Below are 24,963 nucleotides of genomic sequence, written 5' to 3' on the forward strand. Positions count from 1 at the left end.
AGGAATTTCAAAATGAACTATATATTGCATATTCCATCATTTTGAGAGTGGATTACCATCACAGAGAAAGTGGTCTGGCAGAAAAGTGAAAATTCTAATAAAAGCAAAGTTGGAAGGATTGAAGAGAATCTTTGAAGACAAGGACAAGGTTTCGATTCAATCTGAAGCCCTAAAATTGAATATTCAAAATAGCTGGCTCCATGAGGCTTTGAAAACAAAAACACATACTAAATGTAGAAAGAAGCAGGAAATTTCAGACAAAATGGACTTGCAAAGTTCACTGGCAAAAAGAAGTGCAGCATGTTATTGCAAAAGTTCTCTGAAAAGTTCATTTTTTATGACAAACCTTACTTCACCCTTTCATGCTTTATGACCAATGGTAATGGTTAATTTCATACCTGTGATATCTCCTCTACACTTGCTGATGTAAAGTTTTGCAAGAAAAATAAATTTGAGGGCAAAGTTTTGGTTTGGACTGCAATGAGACTGAAAAGATTGAATCAAACTCTAATTATAAAATCAACTTTTGCTATAAAGGCCCAGCTATATTTAAATGAATGTATATGACATTGCCTGATTCCCTACATTCAAAAGAACTATTGTCAAACAGACTATGTCTTCTGGCCAATCAAGTAAGTTCACACGATGCCAAAACCATACTGAATTACCTGCAAAAAGAAAACATTACTTCATCAAAAAAGATAATAACCCTGCAAAAGTGCCAGAAATCAGGTTATTCAAGGATTTTTGAGTAATTTTCAAAGTAGTCATTTGTGAACAGGGCAGAAGGCAAAAAACACAAATCAATCAGCTGATTAATCACATAAAGTACTGTCTGAAAAATGTGAACCAAAGTCATATAAAGAAGGTTGCACTGCATACTTGAAGTCAAATTGATTATGTTCAACAACGGAGGTTTGTAGAATTTCTAAAATAAATGATAATGCACAGCTTTTCATCACGTATCAAATGACTATTTACTTTGTAGTTTTGTTTTTTCCAAGGTAAAACTTCATTATACAAACTTGTCTGGGTTTTTTTGACACCCATTAAATAATCAAATTGTTTATATAAATAAATAACTTACTGAATTTTGTAAAAATACAAAAAGATTCATTAAGCCAGTAATTTCAATAATCTGGACCCATTCTGGTCCCATATGTGCGGGATTAACAAATTTCTATTGCACTTTAAACCTGAAGATAGCCAATAAATGGTTTCTTTTGATAAGAAATCACTTTACAAAAATTACTATTAAATATATATATATATATATAAAACATGACATGAAAAATTTATATGTTGGTCATCATTATAAAACATCAATATCAACAGAAACTGTTGAGTTCAACTGATAGAGAATCAAGACAATTCTCCGAAAGTCTATAATTCAAACCTATTATTTAACATTTAAACATTTACTTTTAACATGTTGGTTTCTGATCATTTTTACTTGGATTGGAGATAAATTTCAAGCAAGTATGAATGGAAATTGACACAATTGTTTCAATCTCAAGGAAAGAAAACTAATATTTTAATTTTAAATAACAAAGTTCATACTTTTTTAACACAGTTAGCAATTTGGTAATTTTGTTTTAAGAAGTCCTATACAAATAAACATATCCTGAAGATTTTGCTTTTATGAAATTGAGTGATACCACTGCTTGACAAGATTTGACATAGAAAAATATTGTATCAAAGAAAGGCCTCCTGTTTTCTCCTGGCAAGGCTACAGGAGCATACAGCTGATATAAAGAAAGGATTACATAAACTTCTCAATTATATGTTATTCAATACAACAGAAAGATTAAGGAGAAAAAGTTTCCAAACTTACATATTACTCCTATCATAATCCCTTAAAATGACAAAATTTTAAATTAAAAAGCAGCATTGTAGATAAAAAATAAATAGTAAAATAATAAATTATACAAAAAGTATTTTTTCAAACTTATATAAGGTTTCTTCAAATTTATTAAAGTTTGTTATTTATATTGTTTATTTTATCTACATCAGGGGTGTCCAACCCGCGGCCCAAGGCAAGTTCCAGTGCGGCCCAATAAACGTGTAAACAAAACCGACAAATGTTTTAATTTTTTATTATTTATTTATTTCAACGGCATAAACTCAAAAAAAAGTTTCACAAAGCCGTAAACCTTTATTCATATTTTATTTTTGAGTGGAAAGAAAATATTTTCAAATATTTGGAAATGTGTGAATGCGGAAGGATTACTAAATAAAGCTGGAGTTGTGACTCAAAGGATTATAGACCCAAATTTGGGAAAAGGAGGGAAAGATGAGAAAGGACAAAAGATGTAATAGTGAGAAACGTTAAATAGATCTTCTGTTAAACAAATATAGACCCGTAATTTTTCAACCTTTTTCACTTCTTTATCTTTTGTCCTTTGCCTCTTTTTCCCCGCACTTGGGTCTATAATCCTTTGATTCACAACTCCAGCTTTATTTAGTATTTCTTCCAACGTTGCAAGATTTGGCTACATCGGGCCAAATGTGGCTACTTTTTTTGCTTGACGTAAAAAATATCATTTGGCGCTTTGGCTACTTTTTCGGCTAATATTATTTATAATTACATTAATTGAATAAAAATGCACTTTAAAATGGTGTTTCGTCGCTTTTTATTAATTATAGACCCAAATAAAACAAATATTTGTGTTTTTCAAATGAATTTTCTTTAGTCTCTTTTATAATAAATGGATTTATCTATTTCTAAGTAAAAATTGAAAGTGTCTGTAGAAGTAATTTTTTAAAATATTCTTTTCTCTTGATAAAGTTTTAATACTCATTATTATAATCTAGACATGTTAGTTTTTAAATATACTTGTATATTGGGCCACAAGTATATATAATATATACTTGTGGCCCAAAACTCCTTGACTTCTTCCAATGCGGCCCAGAGAAACAAAAAGGTTGGACACCCCTGATCTACATCATTACTTGTATATATTTAATTTTTTTCATTAAATAAACTCATGCAACATGCATAAATCAAACTAGTTTAAACTGAAATGCTTCTCTTTTTCCCAATTCATATCACAAATAGAAAAACAGACATTCCTAATGAATGTAAGATTTTATTAAATTTGGTTTGCCATAATTGGTCACTCTTTAATTTTCTACTTTGCTTAATTATTTCTTGATGTAAAAAACATATATTATCATCACTCTTAAATTTTAATTAATAGTAGAATTTTGTTATATGTTTTGAGAAAGGAAAGAACCAAATATGATTGGTTTTCTGACAATGGCATAACCTGGTACTATTCTTTCTAATTGAAGTAATTTTCGAAGAAAGTAAACATGAAAATGTTCGAATGCATATAAATAACCTAATCCCCAAACTAGACCTGCGTAATAAATGATTAGATTTATCAATGAGTTATATAATTTCAAATGTAGATGCAGATTCAATATTTTTAAAGACAAACATAAGTATAACAGGTTATCAATTGCTATCTTCATCTTATTATTTAGTTTGGAAACGTGATTTAAAGCTAGTGTTCCAGTCAAATGTCACACCTATATAGTCAATTTTCTTAACTATTTGGAGAGGATTATTATCAAGATATCATATAGTTTCTTTTTGTGAAATTTTACTGTTATTGCAGAAAATAATTATCTTAGTTTTATTAGGATTTATTGTTAGATGAAGTAATTTGAGATAGAAATTCTGCTGATTAATTTTTCTCTGCAAAGAGAGAGACTTTAGTTGATGCCATAATAGTAAATCATCTGTAAATAGAATATAGTGAAAAATTCTATTACCAATTTCAACACCATCAAGAGAGTTTTGAAAAAGTTAATCAATTCCAATTCAATAAAAATGGAATAAATATGATGAAAGCGGACCACCTTGAAGAATACCATGTGATAGGCTGAAGGAAAGAGGATATAGTATTTCTTTGTATAATTTTTATATTACATTCTAAGAATAATTGAGAAACCAATGAAGAAAATTTTTCTCCGGCTCTCCTAGCTCTCAAGTTGTGCACTAATAGAGGAACATATACTGTATACGTATACATAAACATTCAAAAATCTTTTGAATGTTTATGATTGTTGTACATAATTTTCTATGCTTTTTAGTCAGATGTAATTGTATAATATGATTAACAGTAACAAAAAAGATTGCTGATTCTGTATCCCCATTTCTTACATATGCATATTGAAATTTTGATTTTAAGCTCATATCTCTTGTCCATCATTGAAATTATTTTGCCATTACTACCATGAAACATTTTCTAAGTTGAAAGAAGAGCTATTGGTCTTTATTAGAGGATAATTTATCCCCCCTTTCCAACAACATAAACCAGAGTGAGTTCTATGAAATTGAGTATGAAATTGCATTATACATTGAATTAAAAAAATCAAATAGTTTTTTCCCTGTCAAACAAGGAAGTACAGTCATACCCCGGACTTATGCGATAGGTGGGACCGAGCGATAACCGCGTAAGTCGAATTCGCGTAAGTTGGGGTATAATTTCGCATATAAATACATACAAATTACAAATTATTTTTAATTGGGACCGGAGACTAAAGAAAACAATAATTTAAAAAAAAATGTTTAATAAAATCTTAGAAAATACATATGTATAACAAATTATATTATTATACAATTTTTCACATTAACTTGATTATCACACCATAATTTTAACATTGTTTGCAACTCAGCGATAATACCGTGACGTTTACGAATGATGCTTGAATTTAAAGATTGAGCATTTTTCGCAGCTTCAAGAATTTTTCTTTGCCTTTTATAACTGACTGACAATTCAAGTAGATCAAACTTCTTTGCCAATTCACAAATTTTCATTTTTGTATCGAAGTCTTTAATAATGTTAACTTTACATTCCAAAGATAAAGTTTTTCTTTTCTTGTTTGATGCAGAAGAATCAGTTCTACTTCATTTGGATGACATAGTAGAGTGTTAAGACTAATCATATTCGTTATTGTAAACCGCGCTTAAGTTAGGCGCCATCTGTTCATTTCTTTTGTATGTCCGACGATCAAAAAGATCGCTTGGGATAGAGTCTGTTTATAATTTGAAAGGTAATCCTGTCAGTTGTTTATACAAAAGGTAAATTGTTTACAAAATGAGTCTTTGTTTATTATCTGATAAATGTATACTTTTTTTGTCAATTGTTCATGATTGCAGATGCCTTTTGTGTAAAATCCAAGTCGGATGTATGTAAGCTAATAAATGTTCTCGTTAATCTTATCTCGCCTTTTGGTTCATTCACGGTTACAAGAAATCACCACATAGAGACTCTCAAGTCTTTGTAGATATAACAAACAGAAATAAATTACACAAAATAAATTGTAGCTATGCGTCGATTCCGTGCGACACATCCGAACATTAAGCTGAACAATAGTGTGGGGGGAGTGAATAATCAAGAGTTGCGTGGCGCTCAAACAAAAGACGAATCGACGAGATTTGAAAATCGCGTAACTCCGGGTTCGCGTAAGTCAGGGTATGACTGTAGTTTAAAAAATTTAGTTGGAATATTATCACTTTACGTCTTATTAATTGAATCTTCTACTTCTTCTATTACGATTTTAGAGTCCAAATAGTTATGGGTAGTAGTATTAGTTAGGAATGGATGGATAAGTGTAATTATGGGAAAGTGCTGATAAAAGTTTTTCCATGTGTCAAAGTTAATAAATGGAGAATTATTGACAATGTCTATTTTAAAGATAAATTTTCATATTGTTGGTCAGAATGATTTGCTGTTCCTACTATCATTGATTAAAGCATATTCCACTTTACCAAAATTTCTTTTCTTTTTAGCTTTAGTAAAATTAATATCATTTGAATCCTTTCTGAATAAATTTAAGTTTTGCTGTTTTAATAGTTCCAACTTGTAACAATCTGAGTCAAACCAGGGTTTCTTGAATTTATGATGAGAAATTTTCACTCCCCTTTTATTTGTATGTATTTATTCCTTAACTGTTTCAGGCTACATAAATTTTAACACAGTTAGACCCATTTATTTCAGAAAGGTGATTAAATTGATTCTCTACTTTGTTCAAATATCTTGAGAAATCATAAGTAATATTTTTGATAACTAATATTAAGGCTATTTATCTTTATTTGGATGCAAGCAAAAAATTTTGCTATTGAAGGAAAGTGGTCAGAGACAACATAAGTTATACTGAATTCCATACACAAATCCAGCAGGAATTCAGAGCCTGTAGTAAAGTCAATTTCCTATTATGAACTATGCTGGTGTATTCAGCAGGATAGTCAGATTTAATTTGACCATTAAACTTAACAAATAAACTTAACAGTAGATCATGAAATAAGTAAATTTCATGATCTACTGTTAAGTTTATTAAGTTTTGGCCTAATCTGTTGGTATGTATATCTTTTGAGTATCTGAATTAATCCGTTAGGGCTGTTGTACCAAGAATCATTCATTTTACCTATACAAGAATTAAAGTCCTCCATTAATAAGATATATGGTGTGATATGCTGCTATAACTCTATTGTTTTAAAAACTTCTTTTAGTATATCTAAACGATCTGGCGAAATATAAGCAACCATCACATTCATAAGTTTGTTCCTTAGATTCTCGAATTCTGGATTAATCACTAAAATTAATAATATTATAAAGTTATCAGATTTATTAATTTAGAATTTTGCATAAATTCTTTTTTATTAATTAAGATGCATATGCCTCCTTTAGGTTAACCTGGGCCTACTGTACTAGGTTAATCTGAGCCAAAACGTTTTCTATTAAATAGTCATTAAATAGGTTTGTATTCTAAAACAATTCTGACATTATCCATGTTTCTGTTATACCAATTACATCTGCTTTAAAATTAGACTGAAAAAAATTACACATTATTTTGTTTTTGTTTTTTAGACCCTGGTAGTTCCAGTTTAGTACTGAAAACATTTGATTTTGTTGAACAATCAATCACAGAAAACATTTTCTGTGATTGATTGTTTATCAACTTGTTAAGTACTTTGGTAAGAAGAATAGTAAGAAATTCTCAGCATTAACCAACTGCTTTGTCTCAACACTATATGTTATTTTATCTCGACCTACCAGCAGAAAATCATTATGTAGTTTAATTTGTTTTTTCATTTTGATATAAATTGGAAGAAGATTATTTTGTCTAACTCTAGAACTCTTTGTGAGATCTGCTGAAATTTGCACACTTTGCCAGTCATCAAGTAATTTTTGCTTTTATCTTAATAAAGGCAGAAAAAAATTGGTATAGAACAGGAGTGGGCAAGCAAGAGTTCAATGGGAGCTGAAATGAAGACTTTGCAAAATGCATGGGAGCCACAGTTCTGTACTTTTTTATTCTGTACTGCAGTTCTGTACTGCGATTTTATTATATAAACTAAACATATTTTCACAAAATTGTGGAAATAAAATTGTAAAAATAATAATAAAACGCAGAAATTAACACTTTCAGCAAGAGCCGCATTTGCCCATATCTGGTATAAAACTTGATTATTTTTTAATGTTAATCTTAAAGTTGGGTTATATCCATAATGTCATCCATCAACACATGTGCTAGACCAGGCCTGACCAACCCGTGGTCTGCGGGCTACATGCAGCCCTTCACGTTAAATTGTGTGGCCCACTAAACGATATTATATATCTATTGAAACTTTTGTTTCCCATTATGTGTATACCAAAATCTATATATATAACCCATTCAATGGGTGTCTGCCCGCATAACTGTTTGATAACAGACACTAGAGGCGCCCCTATCGTGTGTCATATTTCAAACATTCAAATTAACAATTTTAATTATTATTTAAATTAACAATATAAATTATTATTATTCATTTGGCCCATAAATTATTATTTGGTCAATATAACAATATAAATAATTCAGTATATTTGTAATAGGAATTTATTATTTCAGGGGCTTATATCTCGCAAAGGGTCACGAATAGGGGTATGGTTCCTTTGACTTTATTGTTCACACAGGGGCTACAGTTTGGGGGATTGCCACCTCTTCATTCGGAAGGTAAATCTTACCATTGGGACTTTAACAGAGCTGTAGAGCATATTGATGGGAACAAAAAAGTCAAAGGAACCATGCCTCATGGAAAATTGTAAAGAACGCCCACTAGGGGGCATCCCGGGCTACTAGTAATTAAATAAATGAAAATTTGCATGTGTCATTGTTATAATGCGCAAGTGCAAGTATGAACTCTTGGTATAACAATAAAATCTTATTCATTTTGTATTTGTTTTACTTTTTTAAAAGCATGATTGCCTAAATTGTGGCCCACCGTAATGTTACGCATGATCAAAGAGGCCCATGAAACAATTTGGGTTGGCCAGGCCTGTGCTAAACCCAGGGTTTGCACTATTGAATTTCTAATTTAAATACAGTAATACCCCAAACTTACGCGATAGGTGGGATCAAGCGATGACCGCGTAAGTCGAATTTGCGTAAGTCGGGGTATAATTTCGCAATTTGGTTAAATCCAAGTCAGATGTATATAAGCTAATAAATGTTCTCGTTAACCTTATCTCATCTTTTGATTCGTTTCCAGTTACAAGAAATCACCACATAGAGTCTCTCAAGTCTCCGTAGATATAACAAACACAGAAATAAATAACACAAAATAAATTGTAGCTATGTGTCGATTCCACGCGACATGTCCGAACATGTAAGCTGAACAATAGTGTGAGGGGAGTGAGTAATCGAGAGTTGCATGGCGCTCAAACAAAAGACAAATCGACGAGATTTGAAAATCACGTAACTCCAGGTTCGCGTAAGTCGGGGTAGTGTAAGTTGAGGTATTACTGTATATATTTTGGAAGAAGAGTAACTATGTAAAATTACATTATTTCGATGAGAGTTATTAATGAGCGAGTCCATTTTAAATTGCATGAATTCTTTTTCCATTTTTAAGTTGTCAATTTTTAATTGAAAGTTTTTTATTTTCACTTCCATTTTTTTAAATTTTTCATTATATTCTCGGATACATTTACATATTGAGTCAAGATTGTCTTTTATAGAAGACATTGGGTTGGCTGATCTACCATTAGAAGTGTTAATTAGATCTGCAATTTTATTCCATAGATCTGTCATTGAAGTGTTTGTCAGATCACTGAAATTTGTTAATGAAGTACAGTAGAACATAGATCAATTTGCTCACCTAATGATTTCTGTGAGCTCTGTGGATTTTTTCTATTTGGGAGTTAGTAGCAACTCGAGACAATCTCTGTGAATCTTTATCTATAGACAAGTTAAAATCTGTTATTAATTTGGTATTGACTGGAATGATCTATTCCCTTCTGTTGCAAGATTTAGTTTGGTTCAGTGAAGATATTCCATGTTTTACTGGGAAACATTGCATAAGATTGGGATCAGGTACCACTCCAAAAATTAATGAAAGAATTAATAATAATAAGTTAATATTTTCCCTTCTATCAATTTTAAGTATGTTAGTAAATCACCAGCTCACTGATTCCTTTGTGTCACAGAAACTCAAAACAAAAAGTGCCAGCAGCCACAGTGGTTGTGACATCCCCTTTAAAATTTAATTATTAATAATAATGAAAAAACAGCATGATACATTACATCAATCGTTTGGCTTTGATGTATATGATTTTTATAAGATTAATACTATAGTATATTTGAGAAAGAGCATAAAAAACAGCAGAATGATACTGATAATAGTAAAAGAATTGTAGAAAGAAACGTGTTGTAGTTCATCCTTCTGAGGATTGTTTATTTGAAGTAAGTTAGAAAAACAAATAGTTTATCTTTGTTTATATTAAATGAGAAGTTTATGTTAAGTTAAAGCCAAACAATTGCCAATTATATCAGGCTATATTAATGCTATTATTAATAACTAAATATTAAGTAATTTGCCTAGAGGTATGCATTAGGCATCATCTCTTGATAAATTTAATAACTGATTAATTTAGAAGGTTTTGGAAGAAAAGAATTGGCCTGAAGTGGGACCCAAACTCGCAACTCCAACTTACTGTGGAGTTGCATTTCCAGTTATGTTACCTGGACCTCCATTCAATCTTCACTTCCAGAACTATTAATTTTGATATAACAATATGGTACTGGTTACTCATGATGGCAACTGGAATAACTGGGACCTATTAAACCAAGGTTCCATATTATTAGTTTGAATTGTGGCAGAGTATATGTTAACAAAGACAAGAAAACATAATACAATTGTTTCACAAATCTTGGCTAGAAACAATTTGCAGTATTCAAAATGAACTCTAAAACTTTCAATAAAATTTACTTTGGTGACATGACAATATGAATTTTAGAACAGATTAAAATTTTACTGGTAATTGTAATTGTAGATTTATATTTGTTTTAGTAAACATCATTGTAAATGAAATTAAGAGTTCTATTATATAACTTAAAAGTTATTCATTTCAATAAATATGTCTATATAGAGTATGTTGTTTATGTTAATGCACCCAAATTCAGTTTATTTAATAATTTTAATTTTTAAATTCTTAAAAAAATTTTAATAAGAATTCTGTTATCCATGTTTTTGATTAGCCAAGGTATCTTAGACCACATTTCCTTGGATAAATGTTTATGATAAACAAAAATATAAAAATAAATTTCAACAACACAAGATGCACATTTTTAAGTTCAAGGTGATGATCTAATTTAAGAAAATTACTGTCCAATTTTACACAACAGTCAAAAACAAATGCAACGCATTAGCCTATCTTTGAATTATGGAAAAATCTGCACCAGTTAAGTACTGCGACCAGGGGTGGATCTAACTTTCAGGGGTCTTGAGCTTGAAATTTCTTTGGGCCTCTTAAAACTTTTAAATAAATTTCAAAAAATATATATTTTATATATGAAACAACAGTTTATTAACCATTATTAACTGTTATAAGCAAGTTAATTAAGTAAAGCATTAAGTAGGTATAAGAAAGTTGGTTATGACCAGTAGATATATTAACTATTTTTTAATTTTAACAATAAATTTTTATATTGATATCGTTTTACATTTCTATATTCTATTGCTTATCTAAAAGTTAGACTTTGCATTTTGTCTTTAAACCCCTAAAAGTTGGGGAAGTGGGTTCAAGTTCTATTAGCCCATATACAGATCTGTCAATGACTGAGACAATTAACACACACCAATAAATAATAAACTAGAGAATTAAGTCAAATAAAATAGACACCTTAACAAACTCCAGCACAATTTAATTGAATTGTGCTGAAGTTTGTTAAGGTATCTATTCTATCTGATTAGCAGATATCATCAAAGAAAAGTAAATGAAAGTTTGTCAAGAACTCCTAAATCATTATCATCATGAAGGTAATGACTTTCTTATGCAAATTTATCACAGGAGATGAGATGGGGTTATTATTATGATCCAAAGAATAAGTACTGTTGATTCAGTTTTATCATCTTTATTCTTTGCACATTAAGAAGTTCAAAATCATTCTCTGTTTTAAAAAGTCATGCTGAAAATGTCGGAATGAAAAGAAAGTAGTATAAATGTACTATCTGGCAAAAGGAGAAACAGTTCATTCATTAAGTATTGTGAAATCTTCAGACTCAACTCTTTACAAGCACTCAAGATGTATTTACAGAATGAGATCAGACAAAATCTTTTTCTTGCATCATAATAACATGAGACCACATTGCAGTAAGGAAACAGCAAAAACACTTAAGATCCTGAAGGTACAGTTTATTCTACAACTTCTTTATGCCAAGGTCTGGCACCATCAGATTTCTGATAATTTCCAAAATTAAAGGTGGTAATGAAAGCTCAACATTTATCTTCAGATAACAAAGCTTCTCTATAAGGGTTGGATCAAGGAAAATCAATAAAATTTTTATACACAGAATACAAAAGTAGATTGAACATTTGGAAAATTTTAACATTCTAAATAATGATTATCTTATATATAGATAGGGGTTGCAGTGCATAGAGCCAAAATTGCCACTTGGTAATATTTTTATTAAAGTGTCAATAAAAATATAACACTGGTGATAAAAACCCTAGTCCAATTTGACATTTAGCAAGAAATTGAATCACAAAACACACTTCAAGAAAAACAGCAGAATGTTCAGCTCCTTAAGATAGGAGTTCTATGCACTACACATCTAGTGATTTCATGACTCATGCAGCAAGCTCTGGCAGGAAAGTAAAAAGTGAACTGAAGGCAATTATCATGTAATACTGCCCAGTGTTTAACAGACTGGGTATTTTTTATTGACTGACAGAAAATTTTGGGGTGACATTTTTTTTCACTTTGATCTTTTTTCAGTTGACTAAAACGAAAATTTTAACATGACAGAACATGTGAAATACTATTTAAACAAACGTCTTCCAACACTAGAGGAGTTATAATTCAGCACTTCAAACAACCTTTACAGCTCCAGTGGTATGTGTTTACACCTTAGCAAACGTTTTCAACCTCATCGAGGTCTCGATGAGGTTGAAAACATTTGCTAAGGTGTAAACACATACCACTGGAGCTGTAAAGGTTGTTTGAAGTGCTGAATTACTATTTAAACATTGTTATTCAGAATTATTCATTAAAAAATTATTCAAAAATGATTTCTATTTCTAAGTGATAGCTGAACATGCTTCTTTTGCTTTCCAGACTCCAAAACTGATAAGACTACCACAGCACCTGCATTAATTAGTAAGTAAAATTGGTGGTGATAAATAACTTAAAGTGACAAAAAAATTTAAAACTAGCAAAAAGTTGGCATTCTTTTAGTTTTCCAGAGCAACTCCTGTATATATAAACATCAACTCACAAATATTATTTATAGTTAAAGCCAAATAACTGCCAAATTATCTAGCTATAATATGACTATGTAATTAATTAAATACTAAATAATTTGTCTAGAGATAGTTAGTTATGCTGCCATCTCACACTAGATTTAACTACTACCTCCTTTAATGGATGTCTACAAAATAAAAATGATCAAATAACCCAAATCCAGCAGTTTATAACACTAACCTTTACTATCTAAATAAAAATAAACATTTTCAGTCATTTCAAAACAACCATCTTCAGGTTTTACAAAAATTCAAAGTAACATGTGCAATCAAATGCCAAGTTTAAATTCTTTAAAATGCTCTCTGATTGGGTGTTGTGTAGTTGATATACGTAAAGCTCATGTAGCTTTATCATATTTCATACAAGGCTATCCAGATAGAGTATCATTATCCCTATAAGTGATGGCCGTTTTATTTCTGCTGGCCTTGAAAATCTCCAATTTTTCTGAATGTTTGAGAATGAAAGGTTTTCTTGAGTAATGTGATAGTTCTATCTGATCTATGTAGGCATGTACCTCTGAATTTATACTAGACCATAGATTAACATGGCTCTTACATACAATAGCAACTAGAAACAAGAGCATAAATAAAAAAAATACAGGGTGGTCCCATGTTGCTTTGGCCACCCTGATAGCCCTTGCCAGGGTGGCCAAAGAAACATGGGGCCTAAACAGAAAGGCCATCAAAATTATATACAAAGGAGCCTTCATTCCAAGAATCACATATGCAGTGGCTGCCTGGTATCTGGCAGCCAGAAAAGACGTAATCAAAAATAAAACTATACAGTGCACAAAGGTGCGTGCTGCTGAAAATGACAAAGGCAAACCATACCACATCAACGAATGCATTACTAGTAGTAGTGAGGACCCTGCCAACTGACCTAATATTAAAAGAATGAGCGACCCTCTACTATTGCAGAAAGGGATATGACATAAAGATAGAAGAGCCGGAGTACACAGATGCTGACTATGAATTCAAACCAACATTACAAACAATTATCATAACACTCCTTTTATGTTGCTGAGATAGTTTTATTGAAAACTAATGTTTTTGGCCTATTCTATAGACCAGTGTTTCTCAACCTCTAACAAATCGTCGCCCCCTTCAATAAAACCATTACCCCCTTCACTTCAAAATTCTGATGCCAAGTAGTATCACCCCCTTCACTTCAAAATTCTGATGCCAAGGGCCAAGACTAACACGAAATTTGTACTGCATTGAGTAGACTAGTGACTAGTATAATGTTATTTGTTTAATTATTGTACAATATAACGAATAAAATATTTAATTATACTTACTATAATGTTTTACTATATCGTCCAGAAAATTGTTTTTCGGCCCCCAAAATATAAATTGTTACTAATCACCCCTCAACATGGAAAAATGCCGACATGGGGATGATATCGCCCCTGATGTGAAACACTGCTAGAGACCATCCTCAGAGCAAGGAACGCAGAAGGCCTACCATCAGCTTGGAAATTTATAGTCAGAAAGTTTGCAATGAACTCATAATCTTACCTTAGTTTATAATTACATGTTTCAATATACCTTAATAGTTTATTTTTTATTGTTTGTTCAAAGTATTATTAGAAGATTTTTATTTTTATTACTATATTTGACTTTGTTTTTTATTTTATATTTGTATTTTTATATTTTTATATTTATATGTATATTTGTATATATTATTATTTGTGTTATTTTATTTTTTTCCATTGTTAATTTTTTGAATTTGAATATATGTATTGTATTTTTGGAACACCAATGTTCCAATTCTCTGGTTAAATCTGACAATGGCCTATAGAATAAAACATTAGTTTTCAATAAAACTATCTCGGCAACATAAAAAATGTGTTATGATAATCTAATTATTTGCTGAGCACGTTCTGTTTAATATTACAAATGATTCCCAAACCATATGATCACAGAGCCATAAATATGGCCAATAATAACGAAGAAGGGGCAACAGAGATTTATACAAATGGCTCTAATGTGGATGGTAGAGTTGGAGCAGCCTTCCTAGCAGTGGAAAAGGCAGAAAAGATACATGAGGAAAAGTATAGATTGAGAGATCAATGCATGGTATAACAAATTGAGCTATATACAATTGAAAGAGAAATGAAAATCCACTGGGTTATTATGACCAGATAACCAACCTTATACTCATAAACTTGGACAATAGTGCGACATTAAGTGCATTAAAACAGTTCAAGTACACAAATGAAATGTCCTTAAGGATAAAAAGCATAATTGATAAAAGTGACTTAACCATAAAATTTAAATGGGTAAAGGCCCACCACCAGAAATGCTGGAAATGAACGAGCAAATCTTCTGGCAAAGAAAGCAGTACACCTCTCGGTTATGACTTATAAGAAAATTCCAATATCTGGTATTAAAAACTTGTTAAGAAACAAAACGAACAGAGAGTGACAAGACAGATGGACATAACTCAGTTAAAGACAGACACACATTCTGGATGTTACCTAGAAGAAAGAATAAAGGAACTGAGATGACTATCAGTAGATTATATAAGCAGCCAGCTATACATTGGCCATTGCAATAGTAATGAATACTTGAGGAGAATTGGCAGAAGACAGTATGCAGCCTGCAGCTGTTGAGCAGAGGAGCAGAGCCTCAGACATCAATTCTTTGAATGTTGTAAATATGAGAGGGAAAAAATGGAACTCATACTGGTACACCAACAGAGTTACAATACACCTGAACCAAAACTCTATAATCTAATGTGACAAAAACCTCAGTAAGGAGTTAAGGATCTACACAAAGAGAATCCTAATGTAAGGGCTAAGGAGACAAGCCATCTTTTGCCCATAAACCAACAAGTTGTTGGAAATGTCATATATAAATAAGACATGACACTTGTAAATATTCCTAAGTGTTTTATATTTAATTTTACTGTGTGAGCTATCATGTAAGTTTGATTTTATTGAAGTTTAAATAAATGAAACATTCTCGATGTGGTGCATTAGCAAGACAAGGATGACTCTGATCCCTGTAAGAGGAAATGATGGCAATTAAAAAAAAATAAAAAAAAAATGTATCTCTGAATTGTCTGCATAGGCAGCTAATACCATTGTGTGTTGCGATTTTTTGCGAACAGGAACATTGATGTGCAATGTTCCTGTTCGCATTGTTGTAGTGGCCTCGTTGTGACCATGATGTATTTTCAATGCTTTCCTACTCTTTAGTCTGAAATTGGTATGGAGTAGATTCCTGGAAGTTTAAAATTTTTATTATAGATGTCCTTGTAATTTCTTAGTAGTGAGTACACCATGAAATTTCATTTGTATACTAGTCAGTTTGTTGGCTCTTGCAATTTTTTCTATCAATATGTTTTTAATGTTTTAAGATCTAAATGTGATGTTATTCATAAAAAGTTCTGAATAACTCTGTCTTTCCATAGCAAGTATGCTAATGCAGAATGTCACATATCACATTATAATTTATTACTTTGTCACAACACTATAAAATTTTAATAAAGTTTTCTTTCTTTGTTATTTGAACTATTATATAAATCAAGTAGAATAATCAAATCCATTGCAGCACTAAATTGATATTGAAAACTGTTTTGAACAATGTAGTTAATGTAGTAGTCATTTCATTAGAAGATTCATAGTCTTCTAATGAAATTTTTTAAATAGAATATTAATGTCTTCAAAATGAACAAATACATTGAAAGCATTTGAATTTTGAAATTAATGTCAACTCTGTCTTAAGTATTTAATGATTTGATCATTTGTTTAGCTTCATAAATGATTCTAATTTCAATGATTAAAGAAAATGCTGCTTAAAAAAGTAATTGTATATTTAATAAATTTAGAATAAAGGATTTGAAATACAGTGTAATACATCATTACAGTATATATTTCTACTTTACAATGCTATTCTTAAAAATTAATTATCTGCTCTTTAAGATATTTACATAGCTGAATATTCATTACTTTTATTATTCATGTGTCAGATTTTCATTATTTTTAATATGAAATTCAGGCAGCCAAATACATCTATGGTTATATCTTTAACTTATCTCAAATGTTTGATAATCATTTGTAAATTTCAGAAGGCTGAAAGTCCAAAAATAGAATAAATTGTGCACAAGTCAAATATTAGTGAAATATTGATGTTTATCTAATTGGAATAAACTAAGGTTTGATTTGCTAACAAAATATATACAGTGGAACCTCTATATTCATAATATTCAATATTCATCACATTTTGATGACTTTTTTATTTTTCCATATTTGTCGGTATTTTCTGTATTTGTCATCATTCCCAACATCAGAAGTCGCACTACAATTGCATGCCCACACCGATCAGTTAGCCATGTTAGCTAGCTGTAGTTAATCAGTCTGCTTTGTGACATCGTTGTGTGTGTTGTCAATAATCAATGCGAGAAACCAAGTTCCAATTGCTCCAAAGTGGCACCCAAATGTTGCTATAGTCAACCAAAATATAAATACATTCATTTATAATGTAATTGCCTATTTCAGAAAAGTTTTAAAAAGCAGACAAAAACACACAACACTGGACAAGTTCTTTATTAAATCGAGTGCTACTGAATCATGGCAAAACAGACCCCACAATCATAATTGGAATTGCCTAATGTTTTAATTGATATATCTTCTTCTAAACAATAATACTGTATTAATAATATTGTTCTTCCCCTTCTACCATTATACTGTATTTATTTGGTACAATAAAGATAAATTTTTACAAACAACATAATTTTTATTCTTGTACCTTGTTTTCAGAATGGGAACAGATTAATTGAATATCAGTTATTTATTATGAAAAAAATTGTTTCTATATTCGTCATATTCCATATTCATTAGATCCTTAATTAACAGATTAATGATGAATATAGAGGTTCCACTGTATCTAAAAGCTTATTTTTGAGCCAAAACTAAGCTAATTTTAATTACCATAATTAAATTACAGAATTTGGTATAAAGATAGGTTAAGCTGCTACTTTGTGTCAAGATTAATAATTTATAATTATTAATCTTAATTGATTAATTATTAAAATTCAAAATTAATTTAATACAACCTGGTTGCTTAAATTAATCACCTATCTGTCAATTCTATAATTTAATTAATTAAAATTAGTTTAATTCTAGTTCAAAAATAATCTAGCTTTGAGATATATGTTTATCTAATTAAGAAAACTATCTCAATATTTTACAGCTGATACACCTATCACATTTGATTTCACATGTTTAACTATCATGACATCATTGTATTATATATCAGCAAATAAAATTGCAGGATATTCAATTCCATTAACTTGCAATCTCATGCTATTCTACAAATGTGTAATTAAAGTCTTGATTCTTTCATTAACAATTTAAAGATAAACTTTTTGATGCATCCTAAGTCAACAATATAGTAAAATTTTCATTTAATCACCTGAATTTCTTATGAAAAATAATGAAAATACCTGCTCAATTGAATGCTTTATAAGACATTCAGATGCTTCCAATTAATTGTCTCAATCAATCTGTACCTACTTATTTTTCTGCAAAGAAATCTGCAAAAAATATAAATAATAGTACAATAACAAAATTAAAAAAATAGATAAGGTAGAAAAAATATGAAACATTTTTATTATTGTTAAGAATATTTATGTACAGTACATAAAAACAAATTTATTAATTTTAATAAATGCGAATATTTAAAACAATTCCAATTAAATTAATGTTTCATTTTAACAAAATTGTTGAGAATTTAAATAAATATAAAAAGTCAATTGATAAAGATTTCTAGTATTTATTTTAAAATATGTAATACTTAAATATGAGATAACAGAAATGATAATCAACACAAATCTTTCATATTATTTCTGGATATCAGATTACTAACTTAAAAATTGAAAATTTAACAGGTGTTAAAAAGAAAAAATTTGTATATAATAATATTGCTTTCATATAAAAATTATCAACTGTACTATTTTCATTCCATTCATCTAAAAAATATTACAGTATTGAAAGCTTAATAGAATTCATAAAAAAATTAAACTGTAGAAAATATGAAAGCATTTTATGTTCTCAAAATTAATTTCTTAAATTTCCTACTAAACCTATAATGTTACTTCATTCAATTAAATGTATTAATTAATATACATGTAATTGAATAAAGATTCTATTAAAACGTGAACGTCGAACGTCAAGCACCACTATCTTGTAAGCGGAACATAACATTCAACGTTCACGTTTAAGAGATGAAAACTTCAGCCACAGCCTCACTAATAATATTAAAAACAATAAAGAAAATTATTCAGAAAGTGGAAAAAATTAAAAATATATATTAATATAAAAATATGAACGTAATTAGATAAATATGTAAATAAAAACATTACATAAATGTAATCAAACTTCATATATGTATATGAATTAATTTATTGAACCCATTAACTGTTTAAATGATAAATTAAAACTAAAAAGATCACAATAGTAAAAAAAAAATTCCGTAATGAAAAACTAAAGAAAAACAAAATGAATGAATGAAATATGATGAAATAAGCAAACAGATTACATAAAATATAAAAATAAAAGTATAAAATTTTATATAAATAACACAAAATGACATTATACTACAAAAAGTAGTAAACAAAGTTTAAATGAATAAATCTGCAAAAAACATAAAATAAAAAAATTTATTTGCAAAATTAATTTCTTATAAACTTATATAATTAATTTATTTAGTAAAATTGAAGTTAATCACAGGATAAAATTCTAAATAGGAAACATTATGTTATTGATATGATTTAATCGTCAATACATCCCATTTTATATCAATAATTTTTTATATATATTTATTATATAACATTATACAATTGATCTTACTTTCTGCTTTTAAAAATTGACTAAATGAGCAATAAGAAAGTCATTTTTTTCCTTAATTATTCCTTATTTGTATATGTAACTTCAAAACAACCTACACTTACCCATCAAAGTATATTAATTTCACATTACACTTTCTTTATTATATTATTATAAATAAAGCACTCGTCCTTACATTTTTAGTGGATGAAGTATTTATTTATCATCATGGAAAAGATCAAATTAATTAATTGAGAATGATGTGATGATTATAACTTAACTACAGTAGACGCAAAATCGACTTACCATTAAACAACTCATCCAATAATTTAGAAAAATCTTTGATTTTTTTATAATTTTATTACGTTTCCTTTAAATAACTAGTTTATCTGAATGTTAATAATCATTCGATTTTAATAATATTTGCTCTTTAAGACATTTTGTTTTGGTTTCTCCTAATGAATGTGAGTGATGATCTGACGGGTGTACACGATGATGACGGATAATCTCGACCCCTTTCTGTCGTCTGTGGGATGCATTAGAACAACATAGAAAAAGTCTCGTGTTCTGAAATGTCCCGGTGAAATTTATTAATAAATATCTTTTTTGAAAGATAATTAATAATATTTTGTATATGTTTTATAATAAAATATAACATTTAATTAATATTTTAATGATTTCTTTTAAGGAACGAACTGTCTACTCTACTCTAAATGAAACTAATACGGAAGTTTCAAATCGCTGCTTTGCGAGTACTGATTAGGCTGTCTTCGAAATATTAAGGAACTCGCCAATGGCCGAGTAGATAAAATTATTGAACACTGGTCGTGGGTTCACGCCTCGCCAATGGGCTGACCACATGGTTTTTTCCGGGTTTTCTTCACGTTTCTAACACCAAATATTTTCCCGTAGGAAATACTGCGGAGGGATAAATAAATAAATCATCTAGGCGTCTTTCATTTGTGGTTATTTACTGTAATTATGTTTTAGCAAAATATTAAATCTTACCCAACTGAAGAATAATGGAAGCGAAATTTCGATGGATTTGCTAGCTGGACGTTTGTCCTCTAGCGCAATCAACACAGGAGAAAACGCCGAATATACCCAACCAAACATCGATATTTAGATGTGCTTGTGGCACGCGCTTGCCTTTTGTATATCCCGCCATTAATTTGTTTTTCCTAGGAAAATTTTATTCGCAAGAAATATCATGCTACACGAAGACATTCAATGGCTGCGTTCAGCAGATTCAACAGTTCCGGAGCTGTTGTATATTTTTCTGCTGAACACTTTCTACAGTAGCGCTGTTTTGTTTTGGAACATGTTTGGTGTTTGACGTCATATACAGTAGCGTCATTCATTTACGCTACCTATCGCTAGTTGCAACTGACCAGTGATGGTATTTCCGGTTCCAACGCATACGTCAATCATCGTTCAGCAGATGTAACTACGTAACAGCTACCGAGTGAAACATCTTTGCTCGGTTACAACTGTCGACTCTGCTGAACGTAGCCAATGTTTAACAACCATTTGATCTGCTCATTCAAGCGTTAACATTTCATTCGGCATATCTCAACAAAACGAAACAACATAAGAGACTGCTTTCACACAAATCCAACCCGTCAAATGTAAAGATTTCAAAACTTTAAATTGGCGGATGAAGGGGTTCTGGTACCTTAAGAATTTACAGAAATTGTAGAGGAGAAGGTGGTATTATGGAACCCCAATTACATTTTAGTGAATTGTAAACAAGGTATCATAGCTACACTCACATTTTTTGTGCGAAAAGTACTGGTAACTAGTAAACTAAATGTTCCTAATTGAATTTTTCGCTAGTGTAATTATAAGTATGGTTTTTGAAGGCTTTTGTACAAAAAGTCCGAAAGTAGGCTTAGAGAAAATCGGGTGGTAATATGGAACCTTACTGTATATTTTCAAAAAAATGCTTTAATATAGCCAAAAACAAATAGGAAAGGACAAAAAATGTTAAATAATTACAAAATTGTTTACTCCAATGTATTTTATCGCAAAAATGCTTTTATAATAGAAAAATATGACCTCCATCAACAATATATATTCCAGCAGCTTTTTTTCTATATTCTCGGGAAGAATTGACTTTCTACCTAGTGTCTTTTTCCCAAATTGCTCCGGATGAATGTCTGATTGCAAAGAGAGAGTTGGGAAGAGTTGAGTTCCATATTACTGTAAAAGCACCAATGGGGTACATATTTTACGCATCGCCATCTTGAATTAACTTATGTCTGTCAAGACCAAAATTTAAAAAAACGTGAACATCACACAGATTAATATGTACCCCTAAGTCTCTGGAACGGAATATATGCACCAGTGAACCTACAACTACGCGATTTATATTTTAAAAATAATTAAATTCGCTTAGCATTCAAAACTTGCGAATTTTGAAAAAAACAAATTTGCTGATTAAATGCGGACAACTGTTTAACTGAAGTAAAACGGGTTTTCCCCTTGCTATGGATGTCTGTCTAGTTCAGTTCAGCCACATTCCGCTGCAGTTCGCCTTTATTATCAGTTCTAAATGGGGTGGTTCCATAATACCCGCAGTGTTCCATAATACCACCTTCTCTATTAACTAATGTATTCGATTATGTTAAGAAGCTTATTATGAAAATCTACAGTGCTTTTCAATAGAAATGGCTAAATTATTTCTTTGAATTTTCCTATGTAGAATTAAAATTGCATTGAAAAGTTGACTTTGAAAGCCGAAAATTCATTTTCTAAAAATTTAGAACTTTATTAGAAACATTACTAATAGCCGTCGCTGTGTGCGAGTGTGTTAATTCTTTATAAATCCTGCAATTTTTCTCCAAACCCGATAAAATTTTGGTTATATTCGTTTGATGTTCTGAAAGAAAGTATAGGCCATTTATTTTGCGAAAATGTTAGCTATAGAATAAACGTTTTATCGATTTCGGATCAATGATCGCACTTACATTGCAGTGACGTCGGTGACCACGTGACGTTCATGCTCAACGAGAAAATTTTTAAGTTGCATTTTTTAAAATTATGGTAAAATGGCGTATTTTAAACTTACTTCATTAAATTTTTAAAAAGATAACTGCATCGTATCAGTTCTGTAACAAATTAAAAAAGAAAAAAAAATCTTTTCATAGTAACCACATGACGTTCTATTATCCAATCGGAAGTAACGATCTAACGAGCCCGTTATTTAGAAAGAAGCGTTATCGCTCATCTAACTAACGTACAGTACACCACATATAATTCATTTTTGTTTTATCAACGTGGAATTAAAAAGACTCGCTATTTTGTCGGAAAAAATGTCTAGGAGAAAGCGTAAGAGTAAAATTGGTTAGGTAAATTCTAGATCTAAAAGAATAAGAACCGAGACTCCTGAAACAATGAAGTCCGACTTGAGCAACATCGAATAAGAATGGCTTTGTTTAGGGCTGCAGAAACATCACGACGTCGAGCTCGAATATAAACTACTTAATTTGTAGAAATATTAGCAATTCTTCTTGAATTTCATGAAATCTCTACTTTTCTCAATTCTTCAATCCTACTTTCTCATAAAAAGTGTTCCGTCATGCTTGACCGGAGAATTTCTAGTACCTAAATAGAAGCCTGTTTCACGTAAAAAAATCCTCTCAGGAGGCATCCTCCCATCGTAGATCGCATACGTGTTGCACGTATGCGATCTACGATCTGCGTTGCATATCTCATCAAAACAAAACTTTATTGACCACTTTGTGGTCAATAAAGAAATTAACTATACTAGTTTGAAAAGAAATTAACTATAAATTAAAATAAAATACAGTATAAATAAAATAATAAAGAAATCAACTATACTAGTTTGAAAAAAATGCAATTGTATAAACCGCAACGGTCTAATGATCAAGACTGTTAAGTCGTCAGTCCACCGTTCAGGGAAACTCGAAATCGAATTCGGGAACAACCTGAGAGTAGTTCATGAACACTGGCTTAATCCAGAAGCCAGAGTGAATATGGGCATCGAAAAAAGTCTTGTTAGTACCTACAGGACAGAAAGAGTTCTTTCCATACAAAGAGTATTGACATACAACTCTTTCCATACAATGGACTGACACTAAGAGGACTTTTGCCCAGGACTATTGTGGGTTCGATCAGGCTCACAGCAGGAGGCCAGATGATGAGGGACAGGAGGGCCTAACACATCTGGGACAAACCGCCTATAAAAAGTTTCTGGGAATTTGAGCAGATCTAATTTTGTTCTTTGTCCATTTGTGGCTGGGTGTCCCGGTGCTATTAAGCTTTGACGGATTGAACAAAAATGCTCGCATGGAATACCAGCTAATTCCAAAAAAACATGTGTAAAATGCTTCGGAATGACGAGTGGCATTTCTTCAGCCTCCACTAACAACACTCCATGAGTTTCAAAATGCACTTGTCCATGAATGCAATGTTCCTGACAGATATGATAACCAACAATATGATCGACATGAACAATCGCTGTTTAACTTGTGTGCCTACAGGAGGCATTCAGTTACGGTTAGTATCTCTTTACTACATTTATCAGTTACAACAGTAAATACAAAAACTAATCAGTAACAGGTGTTAAGCCCCAATAGACCTAAGTCTGTTAGGCGAGGTTGTCGGGTAAAGGCACAGACATTGATTGAGGACTTTACAATTGTGGTATATTTTAAACAATAAAATTTAATCATGAATACATACAGACAAAATTTAATCTATTCTAACAACATGGGAGGAACTTAAATACATTAGAACTTCCAGGGAGAAGGATTGAAGAATTTACTTAAATATAAATAACATAGTAATCCACGTACCGACAAAATACTAATCTTGGGATGTTCTTTGAAGTTTCCTGTATTTGTATTTCTACTTATTTCTTGGACCATTGACGTATTTTCACCGATGGATTCGGATTCCGTTCACTCCTTAATTGAAAGTCCACACGTGTCGTTTTCTTTCTTCTTTGTCCTTGCACCACATAGTCTATTCTTATCTCACGACAAGCCAGGGCCGAAGGGAAAACCAAAAAGTTCTCTTCTGGACGGGAGTCCAAACATTTATATCCCCCGCCATTGAGTGTGACGTGATGTCAGACGCTGACCAATCAGCAAGGGCGACGGGTTCTACCCGTCGCAATTTGATATCAAGAAAGAAAACGAAATTTTACAATAAAACCCGATATATATATATATATATACATAAATAACGGAAACAACTATACAATAGTGCTTATGCACTACACAGGTGTTCAGTTCAGTAACCCTTTTTTTTTCGGCTCTTTTATATGTAACAGAGGGAAATTATGGCAATCGGTCAAAAATGATCCCTCA

At 30.7% G+C, this 24,963-nt stretch overlaps 1 protein-coding gene across 2 annotated transcripts in view; it reads right to left on the reverse strand.

Annotated features, from left to right (window-relative positions):
* The window catches only part of LOC111621744 (WD repeat and FYVE domain-containing protein 3-like), a 169,344-nt gene extending 149,198 nt beyond the window's left edge, over window positions 1-20,146 (reverse strand). For both annotated transcript variants that reach the window (XM_023363972.1, XM_023363971.1), the window contains exon 1: window positions 19,934-20,146. The gene's annotated coding sequence lies outside the window, so the exon portion shown is untranslated. The remainder of the gene's footprint in view (window positions 1-19,933) is intronic.
* Between the last annotated feature and the right edge of the window lie 4,817 nt (window positions 20,147-24,963).

The sequence above is a fragment of the Centruroides sculpturatus genome, unplaced genomic scaffold (genome assembly GCF_000671375.1).
Source record: "Centruroides sculpturatus isolate CEXI.00-Female unplaced genomic scaffold, Cexi_2.0 scaffold21, whole genome shotgun sequence".
Lineage (NCBI taxonomy): Eukaryota > Metazoa > Arthropoda > Arachnida > Scorpiones > Buthidae > Centruroides > Centruroides sculpturatus.